This window comes from Spinacia oleracea, chromosome 6, assembly GCF_020520425.1.
Source record: "Spinacia oleracea cultivar Varoflay chromosome 6, BTI_SOV_V1, whole genome shotgun sequence".
Taxonomy (NCBI): domain Eukaryota; kingdom Viridiplantae; phylum Streptophyta; class Magnoliopsida; order Caryophyllales; family Amaranthaceae; genus Spinacia; species Spinacia oleracea.
This window is the reverse complement of record NC_079492.1, coordinates 38,197,089-38,209,304: the sequence shown is the minus strand read 5'-3', so window position 1 is coordinate 38,209,304 and position 12,216 is coordinate 38,197,089. Positions and strand designations below refer to the sequence as shown.

The window sequence follows — 12,216 nt, the reverse complement described above, 5'->3', positions numbered from 1 at the left end:
TTCTAATCAAGTTGTTTTAACCTTAAGGATTTGTAGACCTAATCAAGATTATATGACTAAAAAGGGCTCCCACTTAAACCAATAAATTCATATGCTTTACTAACTTTAAACATAAAAATGTATTTCTAGTCTAACCGGAAACATACAAATTTAATTAAAATTTAAAGCTCATATAAATTTATAATTGAATCCAAAAAGTTTAATTTAATTTCAGTCGTATTTAAATTAATTCATAATTTTAATTTTAGTAAAATAATTAGAATAAATAAAATTTATTATAATTACAATATTCAAAATTAAAATCCAAGAAAATAATTTAAATTATTAATTTTAAAATTAATTAAAATTACGTAAACTGAAAATTTCAAATTAAAATTTCAAAACGATCTAATCGTAACGCAACAACCCCACACAACGCACGCCCATGGGCCACACGCACACAGCCATCGTTGGCCATGTGCGCGCAGCCCATGCGCTGCCTCGCATTGCTGCTGCTCACTATCGCAAGGCATCACGCGAGCTTGTACTCGCTGCGCGCGCCAGCGCTCGACCCACGAGCATGCTGCCGTAGCCCATCGTTGGGCGCAGCGCTCGTCGCACGTCGCAATAGCGAGCTGCTTGCCATCGCTGGGCGCAGCGCTCGTCGCACGTCGCAACAAGCACTCGCACGCCATCGCTGGGCGCAGCGCTCGTCGCACGCACAACAAGCACTCGCACGCCACCGTTGGGCGCAGCGCTCGTAGCACGTCGCAACAAGCACTCGCACGCCATCGCTGGGCGCAGCGCTCGTCGCACGCAACAAACGCTCGCTGCGCGCGAGCGATCGATGTTGGGGCGTAGCACTCGTGGCACGCGAGCTTGCGCTCGCTGCGCGCGAGGCTCTGCACGCTTGCGCGAGGCAGTGCGCGCTGTGGCGCAGCTCGCTTGCTGCCAACACGCGACTGCTCGTGCCTTGCTCTCGCCCTCGCCCATTCGCCCATTGCACACAGCCCACGACATAAGCCAGGGCTGCTGCCTTGTGCTCGTGCACCATGGCCTTGCTCATTGCTTTCGTACCGCATGGGCGACGAGCTCCCTTGCTCGTCGTCACATGCCCGTACTATACAACACCCCTTAAGGGTAACACGTAGCGTCCATTGCTTTGTGCGTGCAAGTTATATGAGCGAATCGCATAAAAATTTAAAATTTATATTCAAAATTAATGACAAATTAATAAATAATATTAATTTCATAATTTTAGGGCGAAAAATCGAAAATTTATTATTCAATTGATTTCCGATTAACATGGATTCAAGTCTAGGTCATAAAAATTTAAAATTTAACATAAATTTACAATTTTTTATGGTGGTTTTTAATCATAGGTATCTAATTAAATTATAACTAATTATGAAAATCAAATTAATTCTAAATTATTCCAATTTTCAACAAATTAATCATAATTACAAATTAGATGGCATAATTAACAAGGCTAGGCATTCAAGCTTGTTAAACATATACAGTAGGTCAATCAAAAATTCAAGATTTATCAACAAGAATCGCAAATATTTAATTTAACATCTTAAATTTACCAAATTTTGCATTCGAAAAACTAAAACCTCCGAAAAGTAATAGTTAGGCTTCGAATTTGAGAATTCTGGGTTCGGCCGAAAAATAATCTTTTTGTCAAAATTTTAGAATGCCTTTTACATGCGGAATTGACACAAAAATCACTCGATTTGGATGAGTAACGAAGAAACTGCCGAAAAACTGCATACGTATAATTAAATAAACGCAATTTGCAATTAATTAACAATTACGAAAATTAATCACCCCTTTTAATTCTTGCAAATTTGTAATATTTAACCATGTTCATGCAATTTAGATTATGAAAATAATAAGCGGCTCTGATACCACTGTGAAACTTTACTATAAGAGATGAAAATCTGTCATAAGTAAATTTCATTAAAATTATTAGACACTAATCCTCAATACCTGAGTGATTTGAGATTATTTGTTTGAGAACTGCTTAATTTGACGTTGTCAACCGTCGCACCGTAAAAGTAGGCTATAAAGGCAACGCTCGGGTAATCACCTATCAAACGAAGTCTAATCTCAAGATTGCAAGATTGGGATTGTCCTCCCATTGTTAGGTTATGATACATATGACAATTCATAAATCATGCGGAAAAACCATAAAGCCAGGAAAGCATATTATTTACACATAATCATTTAGCATAGTTTAGATGCATACTCTTTGTTGCGTGCCTTCCCTAGCTGCGCCCGAACCGAACAAGAACAAGTCTTTAGGACTCCAAGTGTCGTCCCTCCGTAGATAGTCCACAGCACGTCCGGATCCGCCTTAAGCTTGGCCAACTAGGATCGCCCTTAAGGTACTTAGAATTTTCGGCACTTATTAGGCAATTGTATGCCTGAATTTTTGCTCTCAAAAATCACTTTGAATACTTGAATACACTCATTAAATATGTGACCCTAGGCACCTATTTATAGAGTTATGGAAAAGGATTTGGAATCCTATTAGGATACTAATTTATTTAATTATAATCCTACTAGGACTCTAATTAAACAAACTAAATCTTTTAGGATTAGATTTAATCATATGACAAATCCCGGTAGCCTTAGGATTCGAGCAACACACTTCGAGTGATACGCTAGCACCGCACGCAGGCCTTGCGGCCCACGCACAGCGCCAGCCCACTCGTCGCAGCCCCGCGCGCGCGCCAAGGCCATTGCTAGGCCTGGCCTTGCGCTGGACCGGGCGTGGCTTGGCAGCGTGTTTTTGGGCGCTTGGGCTTGCTGAGCGTAGGCCTGGCTTCGTGCTGGGCCTTCGTCTAGCAAGTCTCGTCCGATGCTAATTCGTACGACGCGCTTCCGATTAAATTCCCAATTCCGGAATTTATTTCCGATACGAACAATATTTAATATTTCCGATTCCGGAATTAATTTCCGTTTCGAACAAATATTTAATATTTCCGTTTCCGGAATTATTTTCCGATTCCGATAATATTTCCGATTCTGACAATATTTCCGTTTCCGGCAATATTTCCGATTCCGGCAATATTTCCATTTCCGATAATATTTTCCGATACGTACCATGTTTCCGTTTCCGGCAACATCTACGACTTGGATAATATTTACATTTCCGATACGATCCATATTTCCATTTCCGGTAATATCATCGTTTCCGGAGCATTCTTTTCTTGCCTGTGACGATCTCAGCTCCCACTGAAACCAAGATCCGTCGATTCCGAATATCCATAGATGGAGTATTTAATGCCATTAAATACTTGATCCGTTTACGTACTATTTGTGTGACCCTACGGGTTCAGTCAAGAGTAAGCTGTGGATTAATATCATTAATTCCACTTGAACTGAAGCGGCCTCTAGCTAGGCATTCAGCTCACTTGATCTCACTGAATTATTAACTTGTTAATTAATACTGAACCGCATTTATTAGACTTAACATAGAATGCATACTTGGACCAAGGGCATTATTTCCTTCACCCATAAATCGGGATGAGATGCTGAAAGTTGTACAAGGCCACTCGGAGAGCTAGAAACTGTAAAATGCATGGCTGTGCTCAGATGAATCATAGGCTATGATTATCTGTTTATTTGATCAGTTGAACTCTGAAACCGAGAAACACCTCTGGACATAATAAGGATGACAACTCTTACCTTATGTTCAAGAGAAAGCATCAAGCGACAAAGGAATTAGGAAATGCACACTTGTCCCTAAGGACAAGTGGGAGACTGAAGGAAATAATTCCCTTGGTCCAAGTATGAATTTAATGCTAAGTCTAATAAATGCGGTTCAGTGTTAATTATACAAGTTAATAAATCAGTGAGATCAAGTGAACTGTATGCCTAGCTAGAGGCCGCTTCAGTTCAAGTGGAATTAATAATATTAATCCACAGCTTACTCTTGACTGAACCCGTAGAGTCACACAAATAGTACGTGAACGGATCAAGTATTTAAGTGAATTAAATACTCCAATTATGAATATTCGGAATCGACGGATCTCGGTTCCAGTGGGAGCTGAAATCGTCAAAAGGCAAATTATGGATACTCCGGAAACGATGATATTGCCGGAAACAGAAATATGGATCGTATCGGAAATATAAATATTATCCAAGTCGTAGATGTTGCCGGAAACGGAAACATGGTACGTATCGAAAAATATTAACGGAAATGGAAATATTGCAGGAATCGGAAATATTGCCGGAAACGGAAATATTGTCAGAATCGGAAATATTATCGGAATCCGAAAATAATTCCGGAATCGGAAATATATTAAATATTTGTTCGAAACGGAAATTAATTCCGGAATTGGAAATGTTAAATATTGTTCGAATCGGAAATGAATTCCGGAATCGAAAAATTATTCGGAAGCGCGTTGTACGAAATAAGCATCAGACGAGCTTGCTAGACGAAGGCCCAGCATGAAGCCATGCCCACGCCTAGCAAGCCCAGCGCGCAAGGCACGAGCAACGCAGTAAGCCAAACGCAAGGCCCAGCGCAAGGCCAGGCCCAGCTCGCCCTTGGGCTGCGAGCAAGGCTGCGAGCAACGCGAGCTGTGAGCAACGCGGGCTGCGAGGCTGCGTGTGGGCTGCAAGCCAGCTGCGGGCTTCTCGCGCGCGCGGGCATGGCCTTCTCGCTTGTGGGCCGTGCTCGTGTGCGTTTTGGAGTTGGTGCATGCATCAAATCCTTAAGCGATTTGGATTAGATTAAAAGATTAATTTCCTAAGTTACTAGTTTTAAGTAAACTCTAATTTTAATAGATTTAGAATACTTGAATCCTAGTAGACTTCTAATTCAATTATTCCTACTCTATAAATATGTGATGGCATTCACAAATTTATGACCACATAATTTCACTTATTCACCTAGTTTTAAGGATTAAAACTAAGTCTAATATTTGCCCAAAAGAAAAACATTCGAACATATTCATAGAACCTTAGGTGCAATTCTAGTTAATTAAATCTAAGGCGGATCCGAACGTGCTGTGGACTATCTACGGAGGGACGGCATTTGGAGTCCTAGACTTGTTCTTGTTCGGTTCTGGCGCAGCTAGGGAGGGCACGCTACAAAGTGTATGTGTCCTAAATTATGCTAATTGTTATGTGGCAATTAATTTGGATTCCTGGCTTTATGGTTTTTCCGCATGATTTATATTCAATTATATGTATCATAACCTAACAGTGGACTTTTGAGAGCACTCACATTGAGTTGAAGAGTTTCGAAGCAAAGAAAATAGTGAAGGAAGTAAAAAAATGACTATCACTCACTCTTTTGATCATAAATTGAGTTCTACAAATCCAAATGCAGTGATTCAAATTGGGTTGGATTCTAAGTTCAAGGGTTTTCCACCGAGTTTTCACTTGTCGAATTTCGACGAGAAACGAATAAGCTATAGTACTTTAAAGATGGAAAATTTTGTAATTTTGCACTCGTGCCCGATCGTGCGCCATTACCCGATGTCACCGGGTGCGACCGAAATCCACCTGCTTCACTTTGTTTCGTTTTTCTTTATTTATTTCTTACCTGGGTCATTTTTAGGATAGACAATATCTTTCCTACGTTTTCAATTCCTTAGTTTATTTTTCTAAGCACTTAATTCTTTCAAGTTTTGTTATTGATATTATTCAATTTCAATCCAAGATTCAGTTTATAGTTCTTCAATTAGTTAATCCTTTAGATATTATTTCTTCTCTATTTTAATTTCATTATTAATTATTATTTCCATTCATTTAATTATTGCTTTAATTTCAATTATTCTTGAGTAGTTTATTTTTAGGGTTTAGGGGATTCATAAATGTTTGACTGAGATTGGATTGATTTCATTATTGATTGTTAATTATAATTTCTATAGTCTGCTTTAAATGTTCGTTAATTTTGTTCGGCTGGACTATTTTGATTGAGTTTGTTTAGCCTTAGATTATGTGCCGAGTGGTATAAATGTGAAGCTTTAGACCTATGACTATTAGATAGGATTATTCCTAGTGAATTGCGAGAGCCTGCTAGGGAATCATAAGATTCGAGAGATGCATGTTTTCCCGAGTTATGGTCGGTTTTCGAATAATTGTTGTTGCCCGTTGTCAAATCTTAGTCTGCATTTGTGGTGAACCGATCCCCTAAACTTTTTTTTTATCATTGATATTGTCTTGTTTAATTATCGTTTTAGTTTAATATTAAAACACCAACTTTAATTGGTTACTTGTAGTCTAATTCTATTGATTGGTAGTATTAAATAATGATGTTTCCAACTTTTGCCAGTCATTTAAACAAATTCTTATTTAAAGATGGGGTACAATGAATATTGTACGTCGGAGTAAAAATTAAGTCAAAATGTTTAAAAGTTATCAAGTGTAATATAAAGGCTATTTAATTTTTAGTGATAAATTTTTTCGCTTTATTAAAATTATCTCTTTAAATATCACGAGTTCGATGATGAATGTTAACATTTTTTTGTGAGAACACAATAACCAATAATCACTACTACAAATTTCGTGCTTTGGGGACGCATTTTTGGTCTATTTTCGACTCTATCTCGGCGCCTAAAGTCGTCGAAAATGTGGACGCTTTTAGTTGTCCGCCACAAACATTTGGCGTCGAGATATGATTGGATTTTGTTTCCCCTTTACAATTTGGAGACGCCTTTCTGCGTCGAAAGTGGCGACGGTTTTTCATAGGATTATTAGGGGGACCATAAGTACTTATACTTATGGAGCCAAATATGGCATGGAAAAGCATCCACAAATTTTATGTACTAGATTTTAGCCCGTGCGATGCACAGATTTTATTAAATTGTTATGTTTAAATAAAAATCCTATTTATGTTCCGCTTTTATATATTATATTAGATTAGTTTTTGATTTTGCATTGAATTCTATTTTAGATTTTTTTTTTATTATGAGAGTGTTTGTTTTTGGATGAAATTGTATATGCGTAATATTGATAATTAATTAATAAAAAATATCTACGTGACACTTAATCATTTCTTTACCTGGCACTCGACTTTTTTAATTCAAAATTAATTTTGAAATCTTATTTTTCATTGGCCGAAACCATTAGATTTTTCTACGTGGCGCTCTAACATTGGATTAATGTTTGATTTTAAATTGAATTTTATTTATTTTATTTTAGATTATTATTGATTTTGGATGCATTTTATTTTAGATTTATTTTTTAATTATTAGAGTGTTTGATTTTAGATGGAATTGTATATATATGTAATTAATTAATTAATTAAAATATCTACGTGGCACCTAATTAATTATCTACGTGGAAATATATTATTTTTTATTATTAGAGTGTTTGATTTTCGATGGAGTTGTATATATTAGTAATTAATTAATTAAAATATCTACGTGACACCTAATTAATTATCTACGTGTCACTTGATTTTTTTAATTCAAAAAGAAATTAGAAATCTTATTTTTCATTGGGCGTAACTATTAGTAATCCTTGGTGGCGCTCTAATATTTCATCAAATATTCCTCCATTGGCCGAATCCATTAGATTTTCTACGTGGCGTTCTAATATTGGATTAATGTTTGATTTTAAATTGAATTTTATTTATTTTATTTTAGATTATTGTTTGATTTTGGATGAATTTGATTTTAGATTTATTTTTTAATTATTAGAGTGTTTTATTTTAGATGGAGTTGTATATATTAGTAATTAATTAATTAATTAAAATATCTATGTGGCACCTAATTAAATATCTACGTGGCAATCGATTATTTTTTAATTATTAGAGTGTTTGATTTTCGATGGAGTTGTATATATGAATAATTAATTAATTAAAATATCTATGTGGCACCTAATTAATTATCTACGTGGCATTTGATTTTTTTAATTCAAAAAGAAATTAGAAATCTTATTTTTCATTGGCTGAAACCATTAGTAATCCTAGGTGGCGCTCTAATATTTCAGCAAATATGCCTCCTTTATATATGTATATTAGATTAGATTAGCTTATACATTTTTAAATAAGGAATAAACATTCAGTAATAATATACAAATATATAAAAGCAACACCACCACCTGCAAAATTTATATAAATATACTTAAACCTTGTAAATTTTAATGTAGTTGACATCCCTAAATAAGAAATGTTAGCCAATTTTGTCCGCAATACCATCATAAATACAAATAGTATCTCTATTCCGCACTAACTAAATTAAGCTTAAACTTATACAAAAATAACTAAAGCCTATAACCTAACCTAAACCCTTTTTTCGACTCTTCTGTCTTCGCAATACTCTCGATTGCATCATTCTTTTGCTACTGAACTTCGACACTTGAATTCTTACCAGTTTTGTCACCACATGCCTTATTCTGAAAAGTTGTACAACTTGTCTTCTTGGAGTCTTCAGTTCCTTGAAAGCAACATGTTGTTCAGTCTATAGGCATGCATGTCCCGGCGTCTATCAAAACAACAAATAACAACATAGAGTATCCAGCAAGGGGTACTGCTTGAACTATACCCTTTTTAGAGAATGATATGATTACATTTTCGACTATTATCCTAGAGGATTTCATCGATATCTGAATGGCTTCTGGTATCTTTCTGATGTCGTCAGACTTGAGAATTATGTGTCCTCTCCACATTGCGAGTGCAAACCTGACAACCCTAATGAAATTCCGGCATTAGTTATAGCTAAATTAAGCAAGTGAATCGTTTATTCCATCTCAAGGAAAATAAAGGAAATTTCTATGTTTTAAACCATGATCTACAGTTACAGAAACACTAGGTAGGGACATGATACCTCACACATACAAACTAAGCTCACATTTGTGACCATAAAGCAAAGTAAGGACATTTTCTTCACAAAGGACAGGGAAAACTAAGAGATTACAATTGATACATATGAAGTATACAACTCTTTTCTAATCAATTACTAACATTTATACAACTGCCTAAAATCGGAATATTAGGAAAATAATAGCAAATAATTCCACACTGCAGCTACAAGTAAAGAGAACTAGGAACATAATACCTCAGACAAAGTTTGGCAGTTGCCTCTGCAAACTTGTTTTCTAAATTAGCCTCTTCCACTACACTAGCAACAATTTAAACTGGAATTGGCAAAGGACAGTGAAAATGAGAGCTTTTTATAATTTAAACATGAATGTTCAATGAGAGTTTTTTACGATTACCTCAAAAGGCAGTCTATGTAATTCAAGATTAGGCGTTCCATGTAATTGCACCAGAAGAAAAAAAAAATCATTGTGCACCTGAATTAAAGAAAAAGCATCTAAATAATACCAATAGAGAAAATTATACATAATATATAAGGCCTAATATTAAAACTATTACAGTGATAGAAGATAAACAAATCGTTAAGGAGATAAGCATAGTGTAGCTCACAAGGACAATGGCTAGCTGCAAAAGCTTATAGTTTTAGTGTAAAATAATGAGTAATTCAAGAGTAATACAAACACCATACATGTGTAATTTTGTTGATCTGCATCGAAGGCAGATTTGTCATGCCCCAGAGCTCTCTTTAACCCTAAAGCAAGATGATCATATTTTAACTCCTGGTCTACCACAAAATGACGATGATAGTTTAAAAAGTCCATGAGAATCAGAAAGTAACACAAAAATGTATCTTATTTAAGCTAAAAAAAATTGCATCAAGAGTGAAGAGAGATAACACACCATCATGACGACAATGCATTCAAAGATACTCGCGCCCTCATAGAGTCAAGGAGAGTGTAATGTTATGGCCTTACCTCAATTGAACCATGGACCTATAAGCAATAACCGTGTGTTATTCACAATATGGAGTACTACAAGCTAGCTAATAAGGTGTTGATCTAAACAAACAATATTCCTTTTGGTTGAATAACCACTCTTTCGACGGGATGAAAAACCTAATCATGAAATGTATTTATTTATTTTAAAGTATAAACAAACTAATCAAAACATAAGTTCACCAATGAAAAAAAGAAATTAAGCTACCTAATTATTGAATTAAAATCGGTATTACAGGAACTTATTCTACCAACCATACCATCAAACTACAACATATTAAGTCATCAACCTTATAAATATAGCCTAAAATTATACCATTAACAATAGAATTTGAAGAAGATATATAAGAAAACCCTAGATTATCTTGTCGAGAAATATTTTAGACACGGAAATGCGTCGATAAACCACACAGCCAAAAATTAGCTCTGACATCCCTTGGCGTCGAGACTACCGCGTGACCATTACACAATTTTGTAGTAGTGACACTACATTTACCCAAAAAGAGACGAGAAATCAGAAATTACACACACAAAAATAATTTTTCCAGAACTCACAATTAGTTTCTTATGAACTCGTCTCCTTATAGCATTGAAGCAATCAACAAGTAATCTCACTAGCATTAATGTGTGATACACGAACTTTAGCATTCTCTGGTTCCCAAGTAGCATGGAAAAACCCAGAATAAATTTTACTAAAACAGTCTCCATTGTAATCTTATATTTTTTTACTGGACTGCAAGAGAGGTTACCTAAAAGTAATATTTTTCCAGTACTATTCTCAAACAGTAGGAATGAACATGAAATCTAATTGAATTAAGAAAAACACCAAAACCAAAATTTATAATTTTTGTTTGGAAGTTTGTTATAGGTAGCCTTCCGTATAGCAAGTCATCATTAATGTGATTCCTTATTAAAGGACCATATCTTTTCTAATCAAGCAGCAGGACAACACACCTTCAACATTTACCAACACTAGTAAGGAGTTCGTCACCAGATTATTACTACCTTCCATTTCAACCCCAACGAGTTCCTCTATGACCTAAATAATAAAGTCTCAATTGCGATAAGCCAAAATTCACCTCACTTCCAGCAAGATTTAACAAAAATTAAATTACTCATATTAACCAACTAATTGAAGAAACTGGAAAATGAGAAGAAAGATTGAGAAAATCAAATCGGAATCAAGAATTGAAATAGCTACATCCAGAAATAAAATCGATTCAAGATAAATAATTAAATGAAAACCCTAGAAGTTTCGAACTTTATAGGAAAGAAATTACCTGAAATTCATTATTCGAGCCAGAATTAACTCGTGGATCTTGAAGGTTGGAGCAAGAAATCAAAGAGGGTTGAGAACTGGTGAGAGATAGAGGGTTTGTGCAGCTCCAAACGGGAAGATAAACAAAAATAGCTCTGGATCTGCAACTATTTTCCATAATTAAGGCAAAAATGTCAAAAAGTACCTTGTTTTTGTCTCAGTTTGTGAGCTAGTACCTTATATTTTTAATTTTGTCAAATAGTACCTTGAATTAAAAAATTGTTTTAAATATGGGACCTTACTCCAACATTCCGAGCAAAATTAACCTTTTCCGGCCATCCATTCCGTTTGTTGGCTCATTTTGGGAGGGAAATTAACGCGTGCACACACGCTTTTAACATCAAACCACATTTAAACATCCAACGCCCTTTCATCTTCTCATTTACTCCATTCTGTGCTCCAACACTGAATCCTCAACCACCATTTTCAGTCAACATTAAAAACTCAACCACACCATTTATCACTTTTATCTTTCTGGTTGCTGTCATTGATTCCAATTGCTGCTGTCATCGATTCCAATTGCTGCTGTCATCTTCATCCTTTAATGTGGTCCAAAAACTGACATCCATTCCGTTTGTTGGCTCAATTTAGTTGGTTTCCCCCCAATAAACCTGCTGCTTCCCTCCAAAATAAAATGTTGTAAATCTTAAAGTGTTGTCTAGGTGTTGTTGTTGCTGTTCTTATAAGAGGAAAGCAAAGACGCGTGAGTTTGTGGCTTGTTTGTTGCACACGCACAATAGTTTGGAGGGAAATTTGAAAAATTGGCCGGAAAAAGTTAATTTATGCCCGGAATGTTGGAGTAAGGTCCCATTTTTAAAATAATTTTTTAATTCAAGGTACTATTTGACAAAATAAAAAATATAAGGTACTAGCTCACAAATTGAGGCAAAAACAAGGTACTTTTTGACAATTTTGCCCATAATTAACGACTCCGATCTGGACACCGCCTTAACGTCCCCGTTGGTCATTTCTCAGAAATTTCAGCGATATCTACTCCGAAAAATGAAGAAAAAGAAATATGAAACTAGAAAACGATTTGGAACGGAGGAGATTGATGCTTTTGATGGAGATTGGGTCACTTTGGTACCTTGATAAGAATTGGGAATATGAAAAGTGTGGGGGTTAGGGTTGAGAACTAA

General features: G+C 35.7%; 1 long non-coding RNA gene across 8 annotated transcripts; it reads right to left on the bottom strand.

Moving 5' to 3' along the window:
- Positions 1-8,047: 8,047 nt before the first annotated feature.
- On the bottom strand, positions 8,048-11,582 carry LOC110778328 (uncharacterized). Of its 8 annotated transcripts, XR_008922978.1 has the most exons (5): positions 11,040-11,461; positions 9,453-9,756; positions 9,163-9,240; positions 9,003-9,081; positions 8,048-8,635 (listed from the first exon to the last, which is right to left on the bottom strand). It is a non-coding gene; the product is annotated as an uncharacterized lncRNA (long non-coding RNA). The 8 variants fall into 8 exon arrangements; XR_008922974.1 differs by having other exon boundaries at positions 9,163-9,756; positions 11,040-11,458; XR_008922976.1 differs by having other exon boundaries at positions 8,048-8,626; positions 9,003-9,756; positions 11,040-11,459.
- Between the last annotated feature and the right edge of the window lie 634 nt (positions 11,583-12,216).